The sequence below is a fragment of the Papaver somniferum genome, chromosome 7 (genome assembly GCF_003573695.1).
Source record: "Papaver somniferum cultivar HN1 chromosome 7, ASM357369v1, whole genome shotgun sequence".
NCBI classification, from domain to species: domain Eukaryota; kingdom Viridiplantae; phylum Streptophyta; class Magnoliopsida; order Ranunculales; family Papaveraceae; genus Papaver; species Papaver somniferum.
In genome coordinates this window covers 33,232,508-33,246,839 of record NC_039364.1, presented here as the reverse complement: position 1 = coordinate 33,246,839, position 14,332 = coordinate 33,232,508, and positions in this window count along the sequence as shown.

Genomic DNA, 14,332 nt, shown 5'->3' with positions numbered 1-14,332 from the left:
TACTAATTTAAACGGAAGAGCCTTTTTCAAAACTCAACAAATATTTTTCTAAAATATTATTGAAGTAGTTACCAAGCAGTTATGTTCCTTTACTGTTTGGAAGACGATCAAAGGAGTTCAGTGCTTAAGACTTTACATTGGTAGAGCAACTCAAGATAACGATTTCTATCTTGGGATTCACGTGTGTGACCAAACGGTCGTAGGCACATGGATACTGAGGGAACTAAGTAAATAGGGGTAGATTATTTGGTCTCAACTATACGAAGTTGGTTTTGTACTTTGTATAGCGGTTTAATTCTGAGAGTAGGCAAAACTGGACTACGTCCCGGGATTTTTCGGCATTTGCGGTTTCGTCGTTAACAAAATCTTGTTGTGTCATTTGTTTTACTTTTGCGTTGTAATTGTTTTATCAAAATAAAGTAAATAAAACTTGTACGTTAAATCCTAACCACTTGAGATTGATCCTATTGTCAATCGGTCTTGTACTGTAACTATTGTCAAGTCAATACCTTGTTGTTGTATTGTCTCGACTTTGTCCGTAGACGATCACACTTGGTATCAGACTTATTGGTTGAAACGAAAAAACATGGTGTATTTGGGTACCCTCGTTATTTCAATATGTACCCCCTTATTCCACTGTCCAATATAGGAATAACCTAAGCAGTCTCAAAAAATTTGAACAACTCCTAAAAATACCTTCTAGCGTATCTGTTTGGTTCGAAAGATTTCATTAAAAATAGAACATTTGGTCAATCAAGATGGTCATGTGGTTGGTCACATTCTATGTATTTTCTGCATAAAACTTTCTCCTTGCAAAAATATTTATCCTATCTATTTTCCATCTTTTTCCTCTCCAATCTAAATATAGATATATTCGGTTTTATCCCTACCGAACAAATCTAGGAAACATCAATCAACTGTTTTTCTTTCAATAAAAAGTATCACACTTTTTGCGATATAAGATTTTAGGTTTATGTTTTTCTAGTATCTCGGGAAACTCTATGTTATATGTTATTTTCAAAACGTTTTTCAGGGATTTACCATGGCCCTCTGCTTTGTTTTTATATATAAATATTTATATAATGGAACCCCATGATATATATGTTCGAAGATGACTAATTTTGGCGGGACGATGATACTCACGCAACGGTGATCAATGGTTGCTGAAACGAATTGTCATTGCGAAATTTAATGCAGCTTACACTTTTTATGAAGACGCTTTGTCAATGAAGAAGAAGTTTCTAAATGTTTGAAGCATAAGCAAAATTCTATTATTTAGATCACAAAATTTTCCTCTTTTAGAAACTTTTTTGTATATCTGTTGTATTTCAACGCTTATGTAATTGTGATGTGATATATTATTATTTTTTTATTTTGTGCGTTTTATTATAGTGTATTCTAATTATTATTGGATCCTTACGAGAATTATCCATAAGCCAACGCTTATTAAATCTCCGAGGTATTTTGGTAAGATTTGCATTTCTAGATTGACAAGCATAATAGGCATATGATCATTTCCTATACTAACTAGGTGATAAATAAAAACATTTGGGGAAAAAAGATAATCATTCAACATAAACAAACGGTCTATTTAATATCTTAAGAATGGATTCATAGTTCCAAATATCCGATTACCATAACCAAAAGATGGGTTTTCTCTTTCTTTTCTTTTATAAAAAAAAAGGGAAAAAGACAAGAAAAAGAACACTAGACAAAAGACTACCCTGAAGGTAGCATTGGAATCTATCTACCATTTAGACAAACAATAAGATGGGTACAAATTGAAAATATTGTTAATATAGGTTATTACTTTCCTTGGGGATGTATCAATTCTTTTCCAATATATGTTTATTTTATATGAATTTTGGTACACCCCTGGGGAAGCCGCTCTCAGCCTCCCACCGATCACCCATACACCATACCGATCTATTATTCCGATCAACCATGGTGTATTTATAAGTTCCACTGAATCCCGCATGTCAACATTCCAAAGTATGGCTATCTTTGAAGCTTAAAAGTGGCTCAACACCAGAAAAATTGACTACATCTTCCTCAAAAGTGATGCTAAGAATGCCACACATTATCTTAATACATGTAGGATCATAATCTCGCAGCAATAATGCCTCAGCGAAATTATCAATAAGACAACACAGCAGCGTCGCAGAACAATTTTAGAAGTGACATAATAAAAGACGTCAGCTAAAATCATGAGAAAAATGTAATGATTCTGCGAAAATAAGAGAGTTTGCGAGAGTAACATTTGTAAGGTTGCGAGAATGTCGCGAGACATATCCGAAAATAAAGGACAGATTAGCTGTCATCCACTAGGTACTTCCCTATAAATAGTCGTTCCATTGTAAAGGAAAGAGAGAGATATTTTTTGAGTAAGAAACAAGTAAATAAGAGAGAGAAAATCTAGAGCAGTGGTTATTCTTGATTCCTTTATCTTTTCTTGTAAGATTGTTCAAAGATTCATCAATAAAATTAAGATTGTTAATCTAAAATGAGTTGAGTGTTAATGAAATCATATGAGGGGTGTAGTGTAGGATTTCCTGCAACCACGTAATGGCGCTAGAAACAGGGATGCATCGAATATTATTCTAGAAAAAATTGAAGATTAATATTGAGATTTGTGAAGATTTGGAGTGATTGATTAAGAATTTTACATAATTTCTTGCAATTCATTAACATTGAAGAAATGGCTAGGAGAAGAAATACATCAGAACAACCAACTACTGTTAAAAGAAGCAAGAGAATTGCTAGAAGAGAAAGAAGTGAAATGGGAGAATCTACTAGAATGAGAAATAATGGAGAAAATCAAATTCAACCACCAGTTCAACAAACACTAGTACAAGGAAGGAATATAGATTATGATAGGGTGAGTATACACACTTGGCAATCAAATTCCGCAAAAGAAGTAGAAGAAGAGCAGCAAACCAGAAACCATAGACAGATAGAGAAAAATCAAGAAGCAGATGAAGGAATAATTCATGGAGATGAGGAAATTGGAGCGTTAGAAACGTTGAGACGAAGAATACATGAAGAAAGAAGAGCTGAGGCAGAAGAACGTGCAAATCTAACAAGGCAAAATCACGAATTGAGGATGGAAAATATGAGACTACAGAGTAGAAGATCGAGAAGTATTACAAAATCATATTCAAGATCGACTAGAAGAGAGATGAGGCGAAACTCACCCACAATTAATGCTGGAAACAATATTCAAGAAGAAATATCAAATCCTAATGAAGAATATCGCGAAAATAGAGAAAAGCTGATGATCGTTACGTTCCACAAAATGAAACTTTTGATGATAGGAAAAATGGTAGAAATCAAGAGAATGGACAACGTCAGGGACGAAATGATCAAGATGGCGAAGGAAATCGAGAGGAAGGAAGGAGAATTTTACATGAAGAGAAACTCAAAGAAATCAACAACGATTGAAGAAGAAATTGAAAGACATTATGCTGAACAAGCACGTTTAATTTGCGAACGTGAAAGATTGAGAGCGGAAATGGAAGAACAAGAGCTTCAGGAGACAATTCGCCAGAACAATCACGACAATCGAGAAAGAAGGCGTACACAAAACCGGAATAACGGTAATATCAATGAAGAGTATGATAGAATACAGAGGATGGCTGAAAGACAGCGAATGGAATTAATAAGAAATGAACAAAATCATGAAGGGGAAAATGAGAGACATAATCATATGCGAATTCAAGATAGAGATGAAGAAGAGACTCGCAGAAGAAGACGAGATGAGGATAATGAAGAAGAAATGCAAAATTTCGCGAGAGAAGAAAGACATGAACGCAGAAGAAGAGAGGCGAAATTAAAAAGACCAATGGATCAAAATTCAGGTGTAAATAAACAAATCTTGAAAGGTTAGAAGAAATGAGAGGAATGCTAAATAATAGAGGAGAAGTAGGCAGAAGACAATTGGATGAAGCTATAGAAGAAGCTGCGAAAACTCCATTTACAAGGGAAGTACAATTAGGAGGAATACCACCGAAATGCAATTTGCCCGCATTAACCAGCATTTTTGATGGAACAACTTGTGCAATTCAACACATTAAAGCCTACGTGAGGTGCATGTTGCAATGGGAAAATCATGATGTGTATTATGCAAGTATTTCGCATCCAGCTTAACAGGGGAGGCGTTAAAATGGTTCGAAGGTCTACCAAAGAATACAATAACATCCTTCAATCATTTGCAGACTACATTCCTGGGGCATATATAAGTAATAATTCTTCGCGACCTGGTATTGAAGACGTGTTTGGATTAAAACAAAGGATTGGCGAAAGTTTGAAGCACCTAACTAAAAGATGGAGGACTATGTGTAGCGAAATGGCTGGCCGTGTAGAGAGATATCTTATATTATCATTTATCAATGCTATGTTTGCAACCAACCTATTGTATGTCCAAATTTTCAGAGTCAAGAATACGATCAGAATGACTGAATTGCGAGAACTTCAAGAAGAATATATTGCTCTAGAGGAAAGGCAAAATGAAATGGAATCATACCCAGTTGCGAACACCAGTTCACAAACAGCGAATGCAAGCTTATTACCCAAGCTAATAAACACAGTAGCGAATACTTCGCAAGTACAACAAGAGAAGGTGACGGGTAACAATCAACAGAAACTGGTGGCTATGGGAAGCCGAGATCAAGAGGAGTATGAAGAAGAAAGAAATTTCTACAATCGTGGTGGAAATAACAAGATTCAAAGACTCGATCAACCACAAGAAACTTATGGAGGTCAAAGACAAAACTATAATAGAGGACAAGGAGGTCACAAGGTAGTATGGGAAGAAATCAAGATGCCACCTCTAAATGCAAGTGTGGAGAAAATATGGGAAGCTATAATTTTGATGGAGAATATACCAACACCATGGAACATGGGAACGGAACCACCTCCAAACCACAGAAGTCATGAGTTTTGTTCTTATCATCATTTTCATGGACATACAACAAATGATTGCAGAAATGTAAAAAGAATTATTCTGAGAATGATAGATCAAGGAAAACTAAACCACTTTTTGGTAGGGCACCCACAATCTCAACCATTGCCACCACCACCAGAGCATCACAAAGTAAACACGATGAAAAAGAAGGAAACATTCTTCATAGAAGTTGGTGCAAAAGCAAAGAATCTATTCTGTCACTCTATCGTACATTCATACAAGACAATTGAAGATTTTCATGACAATGTTTTGAGTAGAGTGTTCGCAAGAGATAATGATGGAAGAGAATTATGAATATTGCGAAAATCTCGCCACTAGAGGAATGGCAGAAACAGATTTCTTTTACCGCAGAAGAAATCCCGAAGGTGAAGAGGTACATGATAATCCATTGGTAGTAAAATTAGAAATTAATCCAAAACCGAAAGAAGATGAGGATGATGAAGCTGAAGATTCATGGGCAATTAATAGATTCTAATCGATACTGGAAGCTCTGTGAACATCTTATTTTATCATACTTATAAAACTATGGGAGGAAGAGATGATGATCTTATACCATCAACATATAAGATATATGGTTTTAATGGTACTAACAAGCCTAAAGGGGAGGTTACTATGCGAATTCCATTGAAGGGAATATCTTCTGAAATCCTATTCTGTGTCGTTGATGTAGAATCACCCTACAATGCATTAATTGGTCGACCTTGGCTACATGGGATTCTAGGTGTAGCTTCAACTTTCCACCAGTGCATCAAATTCCCTCACCCCAGCGGTGTAGGAATCATAAAGGGAGATTGGGTTGAAGGAAAGAGGTGTTACGAAACTGAGATAGAATCTTGCGAAGGAAGAGCAAACAAGAAGGAAAATTGGCGACACAAAATCAAAGAGACACAAAGAAGTGAGAGGTTGATGGTGGATGCAATCGAAAGAAAAGAAGAAGAGATGTTGCGAAACTAATGCTAGCTCAGAATAAAAATGATGAACATACCACTACCAAGGAAGCAGTAGCAGAAAATAATAAAGAAGCAGAGGATGGCAAAGGTAATAAAAAAGAAATGTATGAATGATTAATTTGTTGCGACACTCTCGCAATAAGTAAAATTCTCAAAAATACATTTTATTGAATGACAAAATTGAGATTGCGAAATGCAAATACGATATGATGGTGCGAGAATCTCGCAGAGATAATGAATTTTACAGAAGACAATCAGAGAACAATGACAAAAGAGAAAGGGGCGAACCTTTATGGCGTACACCCTAGTTCGCGAATACAATTTCGCAAGAGGCAAATGTAAGACCTAAAGTACGTCATATAAGGGGGTACCTGTTGCATGGCTCAGGGAAAGGCTACACCGCCACCGGAACCTGAGTCATGGAGATTTGGGGTCAATAAAGCCCATCCGGGAGAGGCACCTTGGATTCTCAGCTTAAGCATATGACTTAGGTTGGGCGACTAAGGTAATAAGGACTCTCCCAAGGAGTGCAGATCTGATCAAGGCGCCGAGGTACACGGTTGAGTCAAGAGTGCCAGGGGCGTTTGAAGCGTACCTTGCCATTCTTGACAAGTCTTGGCTTATACTGCACTCGGCCGAAGAAAACCCCACTTAGGGTGCAGTCTCGTAACCATAAGCCCTATAGGTAAAAGGGATAAGAGGCTGCGAAAACAACTGGTTGTTGTTAAGACTGGATGGGAGGAGCTAACCTTGTATGGTAGAAGTACGCCTCCTTGAAGGGGAAACCAGGGGGAGATAAGGGCGGCACCCTCCATTAGGGAGCTGATAAGTGTCTTAAGACGCAAATGTCATGAGGCTTTTTATTCGCAAGGGTATTAAGGCTTGTCATATTTGTGCAACAATCCTGAAGAGGCAATAATACAAAAGAAAAAGATAAGACGAGATCAATGGGTTTTCGCATGAAAGTGCGAAGACGTCCTGCGATTTCGTCGCAAGACGGCAATGTCATGGGGCTTTATTTTCGCAAGAATATTTAGGCCTGTCATATTGTCGCAACATTCCTGAAGAGGCCATATACAAAAGAAAAAGTTAAGGCAAGATCAATGGGTTTTTGCATGAAAGTGCAAGACGTCCTGCGATTTTGTCGCAATGACAAGAGGTGGCATAATAAGACCTTTAATTAGGAAGGCAAAATAAGACCACACAGGAATGAGATTTTGAAAAGAATCAAAATTCACTTCGCATAAGATTGCGAAATTATATAACAACTGCGAAGTTGAGGCACAAAATAAGAAAAATCTGCAAAATCTCTCATTTGGATACAAATAACAGAGGCAAGTATGGGAATGAATGAAATTAGAAAATGTTATTTGTCTCCATATGATAGATTTACACAAAATTCAAAAATTAATGATTATATTGATTAACTGTATTGCAAGGAAGAATTGTTTTAATGAATGCAGGTCAAAATGAAAGAAACTCATATAAGGAATATGGAACCAAAAGAATTCAAATATACAGAAGAAGGAATAAATGTACAAGTATTACAGAAGATCAAAGAAAGAAACAAAGACTACTTCTTAGTTGATCCTTCATCATCTTCATCAGACTTGTTCCCTTCTTCGTCTGCATCAGAATTTCATCATCAGAACCTTCATCACCATCAGATTCTTCATCATCAGCTTCGCTATCAGAAATAATCAGACTGGGAATATTCTTTGGGATCTTCCAAGAGACAAGGATAATCAGAATGAGGGATACTATGGTCATCACAAACCATTTGGATAGTTTGATTGCGAAAATGCATAGCATCATTCTTAAATTCGCAACAGTGATCTTGATTTGATTCTTTAATCTAGAATACTTGTCGTTGCGAGAAGAAAGATTCTTTGCGAGTTCCTTTTTCAGCTTCAAGTTCCTCAATCTTTTCACGATATCTACTTTCAGAATCTGCGAGCAAAAGACAATCAATTATAACTTGATGAAAATTCATAAGAAACAAAAGATTAGTAAAGAAGAACAGTTAATAACCTTCTCTGTCAGAAATCATATCTCTAATCAAGGCTGTATGCTCAACTTGGAGACTAACATTTACACCTAAATCTTTTCTGGCATCATCTAAGATTTTCGCAGCCCAAGCAAATTCATCCTCATTACTTATAAGAAGACGAGAACGAATTTGGTTTTCTCTTTCGCAGAGCTCGATGTTCTTGCGGTTAGCTTCATCTCGTTCAAGTTGAACTTCAAGAAGAGTCTCTTGGAATTTCGCCAAAGCCTTAGCACCTTGATCAGAGATGCGATCCTTATCATCTATGAGACCGCTAATTTTGGTTCTCAACTCATTGATTTTCTCTTTAGAATTAAGAAGGAGACGCTTAAATCGGTTGGCTAAGCCTAAACTAGATCTATGGTCAATTTCTAAGAGGCGAAATTTGGATCTAAGTTCATTCAGAGAAAGAGATGAAATTCTATCATTTGAGAAACTATTTAAAGATTTATTAAGACGCTCAAGAAGGGTATCATTATCCAAGGCATTAGGAAATGAACGAAGAATGGTAGCTTCATCAGAAAGACCATAAATGTCTGCAAAAAGGATCATTAAATAAGATAAAACAACAGGATGAATGAATGAAGGGAAAGGAGAAAAGTAACATACCATAGAGCTGATTATTAGCTTGCTGAAGACTAGAGATTTTGTTCTTATACGAAGAAGAATCAATTTCTAGTTGTGTTTTTCTCGCGAAGACATTTGACTTCAGCTTCCAGTTCTTCATTCTTTGTACGAAATTGAAGATTCTTCTTTTCAAGATTTTCGCGTCTTCTCTAGATCTGAGGCAACAGCGAAAGAAGCTTTTCCAGCCTGCGAGAAAATATAAAAAGTATTAATAGAAAGAGATTTTGAGTTACAACAATGAAGAAGTAAAAGGATGAAAGTATACCAGACTATTAAGAGAATGCAGGAAATGGGAGTCACTGATCTAGAAACTCCACGAAGAGAATTATCACCATCCAGTAAAGGACATCGCAAATTGTAGCGAGAGCTTTGCAGGTGTTAGCGAATTGCTATCTCCCATTCCTTGCAAAGAATCAGAAAAGAGGCCAGAGAGCTTAGCCATAGAAGATTCAGTGGAGAATCTTCATTTGCAGCAAGGTCATCATTATCCTCATCATCCTTGTCACTCGGAATTTTCATGAGAAGGAATATTTGAAGGAGAAGAAGAACGGATTTTCTTTCTTTGAAGGAGGAGCAGTTGTTTTTCCCTGCGAAGAGCACCTTTGCCTTTATCACCAGTCTTCGCAACATTGGCAGGTTCTTCTATTTCAGCAATAATCTTCACACACAGATAGAAATAAGAAATGGAAGCAACAGTATACTGTTTAAAATCATAAGAGAATATTTCTTACCTCATCTGTGTATGAGCGAAGAGCTAACAAGGTACTAGTCTTCCCAGTCCTGTTATACTATCTTTCAGTTTTGGATAGAATTCGCAAGATCAGCGAACAAAAGAATAAAAAAATAAAGAATAAAGTGAGCGAAACTGGAAGAAACATACCTCTTTCTCCTTCTCGGGCCAAGAGAATACCCAAGGTTGATAGTAGCGAGATTCTCAGGAAGAACATTTGACCCAGCAATGTAAGGTCCTTTAGCATCAAGGGAAAAACACACCATTTATCATCTTTGGATTGGCGAGGAGTTGTGTTCTTACCAGAATGCCAATCAATGTCTTGCATGAGTATTTTAGCTTCATCAATGTTATCTTTCCTTTTCAAACGAATACCCCAGCGAGTATTCTCTTTCTTCATGGAGATCAATTCATAATTTTCAAAGAAACTTGCTACTGTGTATTTCTCAGCGATTATCTCCAAGTCTGCGAATTTAGGATCCCTAAGTTCTTTGGAGTACAAAGATCCTTTACCAGCACCACGGTTAGCGAATTCTAGCATCAGGCGGATGCAATCCCCACTCAACTGGAAGATAGCTCGCGAAAATCTTGAATGCGCGAGAATTTCATAGAACAGAGGAATATCTGGGTCATAAAGAGGAATGGGGAGACCTGCGAGAATCTGACCTAGCGAAATTATAGTTGATTGATCATCACAATATTGATCAGAAAAAAGTTTGATAGAAAGAATCGACTTGGCACTTTCACCAGGAATGGTAGAAAGTGTGAAACCTTTCTCTGCAAGATCTTTTTGGACGTCTTTTAAGTTTTTCTCATGTTTATGGCCACTTGGAGGCATATTTGAATATAAAGTATGGGAATGAATAAAAAGTAAGAAGATTGAAGAAGGAAGGATTACAGTAGCGGAACTTACGGAAGAACAATAGAGTTGCAGAGATGAGAGAATAAAAAGAGAAGAGAAAGTAAAAAGAAAATGGAAAGAAGAGTAAGAAGAATATATAAAGAAGATTTTTTACTCGAAGAAATAAATACCATTAAGACGAAAAGACATGAGCGGTTGAAAATCAGCGGTTACAGAAGACGTGTCAAGAAACAGATGGAAGAAAGAATACGTGTGATAAATGCAGAATATGAAGAGATGAACAGCTGCGGCATTTCTCACATCATTCTCTATTTTGCAGAGAATATATGAGAAGAGGCAAGATGTAGGATCAGAATCTCGCAACAATAATGCCTCAGCGAAATTATCAATAAGACAACACAACAGCGTCGCAGAACAATTTTAGAAGTGACATAATAAAAGACGTCAGCTAAAATCATGAGAAAAATGTAATGATTCTGCGAAAATAAGAGAGTTTGCGAGAGTAACATTTGTAAGGTTGCGAGAATGTCGCGATACATATCCGAAAATAAAGGACAGATTAGCTGTCATCCACTAGGTACTTCCTTATAAATAGTCGTTCCATTGTAAAGGAAAGAGAGAGATCTTTTTTGAGTAAGAAACAAGTAAATAGGAGAGAGAAAATCTAGAGCAGTGGTTATTCTTGATTCCTTTATCTTTTCTTGTAAGATTGTTCAAAGATTCATCAATAAAATTAAGATTGTTAATCTAAAATGAGTTGAGTGTTAATGAAATAATATGAGGGGTGTAGCGTAGGATTTCCTGCAACTACAATACCCAGATTAGCTAGTCTTCTAGTTTAATTCTAAATGATTTTCATATCTTTATAGTTTACAAGCAATCTTTCTTTCATTAAGTTTGAATACATTAGTAGAGATCTCAGTTCTAATGCTGATAAAGCGGCTGAATGTAACTTGTACTTGGGAAGCTGGAAAACTCTACTTCCCAAAACAAATCTTGTAACCATTTTGTTAAGTAATAATACCTCATATTCTGAAAAATCAGGTGTCTAATAACCACACCCAATATTTCGTTTAGGCAATATGTATGGACTAACTCCAATATATTTCCAAGAGAATCAACTAGACAGTCAGACTCAATCAAGGAAAATACATCCAAGAGTTATATCTCAATTTCTCAAATTAATCTGCAATCGAACATATAGAAATATGTGAGCCGGATTAATATGAGAAATAACTTGGATGGTACCAAAGACCAATATTCAAGCGTCAATCAATTTCAATCAACAATCAAAGGTTGGATTCACCAATTGATTCAACTACACACAACCTGTGATATTTCAATTATATAGAAAATATAATGCGAGAAAAAAATAACACAAACACCAGAAATTTTGTTAACGAGGAAACCGCAAATGCAGAAAACCCCGGGACCTAGTCCAGATTTGAACACCACACTGTATTAAGCCGCTACATACCCTATCCTACTACAAGTTAACTTCGGACTGGAATGTAGTTGATCCCTAACCTCACACTGATTAAGGTATAGTTGCGTTCCTTACGCCTCTGAATCCCAGCAGGACTCTACGCACTTGATACCCTTAGCTGATCTCACCCATAACTAAGAGTAGATATGACCCAAAGTTGAAGACTTGATAAACAAATCTGTCTCACACAGAAAAGTCTATTGAATAGATAAATTTGTCTCCCACAGAAATACCTACGAGTTTTTGTTCCGTCTTTGGATAAATCGAGGTGAACAGGAACCAATTGATACACCAGACGTATATTCCCGAAGAACAGCCTAGCAATATCAATCACCTCACAATGATCTTAACCGTATGGTAGCGGAACATGATATTGTGGAATCACAAACGATGAAACGAATATGTTTGTGACTATTTTTTATCTTACCTATCGGAGATTGAATCTCGAGCAAATCTTATAGAAGATAATACTCAATATGATAGAACAAAGTAAGATAAGAACACGAAACTACAAAGAAAATAGTTGGGCCTGGCTTCAGAATCCCAATGAAGTCTTTAAGTCGTTAACCTATAATGGTTTTATAAAAACCTAGGTTAAAGGAGAATCGACTCTAGTCGCAGCTAGTATCACATAAGAGGTGTGGGGATTAGGTTTCCTAGTTGCTAGAGTTCTCCCTTATATAGTCTTCAAATCAGGGTTTGCAATCAATGCTACCTTGGTAACAAAGCATTCAATATTCACTGTTAGATGAAAACCTAATTAAATTCAAGCTAATATCTTTCAACCGTTAGATTGACTTAGCTTGTTATACAAAAATGAAATGTGCCTTCATTTAGATATGGGTAACCGTACCTAAACGTGTACTTGGTTGGCTCAACAATAGTTAACTGAAGTTATCCGTATGAACATTTTCATATCAACCTTGTTCATATTTATCACAACAAGTTCAAATGACTCAAATGAAACTAGTTATAGAGTTGTTCAATTGTTTATATTCTCATAGAAGTATACAAGACACAATTGAAGCAAAATCGATTTTGATTCACTCGAATCAATTCATGAACATTATACCCACGGTTTGCAAAAGATTGCATTCCTTATTATATAAATGTATTTGTTCATGATTAAACCGATTTTAGAACTTAACCCACTCAAGTATGCAAACATGTATGCATACTTAGAGTTCCAGACTTGGTCTGTTCGCCAGTATGCGGACGGGTATGCATACTGTCGTTCACGGTCGAACTCAGTTGAATTAGTATGCAAACGGGTACACATAATAAATTCCCGGACTTGAGCTGTTAAGCCAGTACGCATACGGGTATGCATACTAAGTTCCCAGACTTCAACTGTTAAACTAGTACGCATACGGGTATGCATACTATGGTTCCCGGACTTGGAGTAACTTGCAACAATTAGCATACAAGTACGCATACTGTGCTATATCCAATCAATGGTTAATTGTTCTAAACTCCATTTTAATCATTGAAACATTCTTAGAATACGGGAATAGCTGTCTCACACAAACTATTAGCTTCAAAGCAATTTTCAAGTGATCAATAGATCAATACAAAACATTCCGAGTCTACATCAAATGACTGTCTTGCACAAATCATGTAAGATGTTACCAGAAGATTTTCACATGATCATCTTTTGACTTTCGTCAAGAATAAAAGATGAACTTGGTTAAAGCGAAAGCTTACCAACACATATTTCGAGAAATATGTAAGCGAGTTAAACTCAGCTCGAAATATCAAATGTGTAAAAACTAAAGTCTATATAGATATACGACTTTTGTCTCAATAGGAGATAGAATAAAATTAGACTTCTGAGTGATATATGAGTTCAAGTCTCCACATACCTTTTGTTGACGAAGTTCCAGAAGCTCCCTTTAGTAGTTCTTCGTCTTCAATCGATGAATGCCGTGAAGTCTAAAACTCAACTACACATTCTATCCTAATCCGAGACATAGCTATAAGTAGACTAGAAATCAAGACTTATAGTTTTGGCAACTAAACTTGACAAACAAGCTTGAGATAGCAACGCTTGCGAGTTCGACCGAGCAGTGCTATAACATCTTCTTTTAGTAAAAAAACAAAAACAAAAAAAACTATATATTCTTTTTATCATGGGTTCATGGTTCCAGATTTCTGATCAAAGAGATGTTTTTCTCTTAGAAAAACAGCAACAAAAGAACCCTAGACGAAAGACTACGTTGAAGGTAACATTGGAATGCAACAACCATTTATATAAAGAACAAAAGGGGACAGAAATTTTACAATAATGCCAATAAAGGTTACCAATTTTTTTGGTGGTTTATACTTATAGCTTCCTTGTCCGCAGACAAAGCGATTTCGGAATTGTCTTTCATTCCAAGACATAACTTGTATCCATCCTCTTCATATTCGCCTGGAGTTCACTCTAGGCTACTGGATTTGTGTTCTTAATTTCCTGGAATGGATATTGACAGGAATTGATTGAAACTTTAGCATGGGCTCATGAACACACACCTATGGCTAATTTAATTCAGTGACATATACTACGTGAAAGCTCATCCTCCCTAGAGGTTCAGAATTTACCCTGCATAAGTATTTCAGTGCTCCATACCACGTGGAACTTCCAATGGGGTTTATAGTGAAACATCCCATATAGTAGTAACACACTTA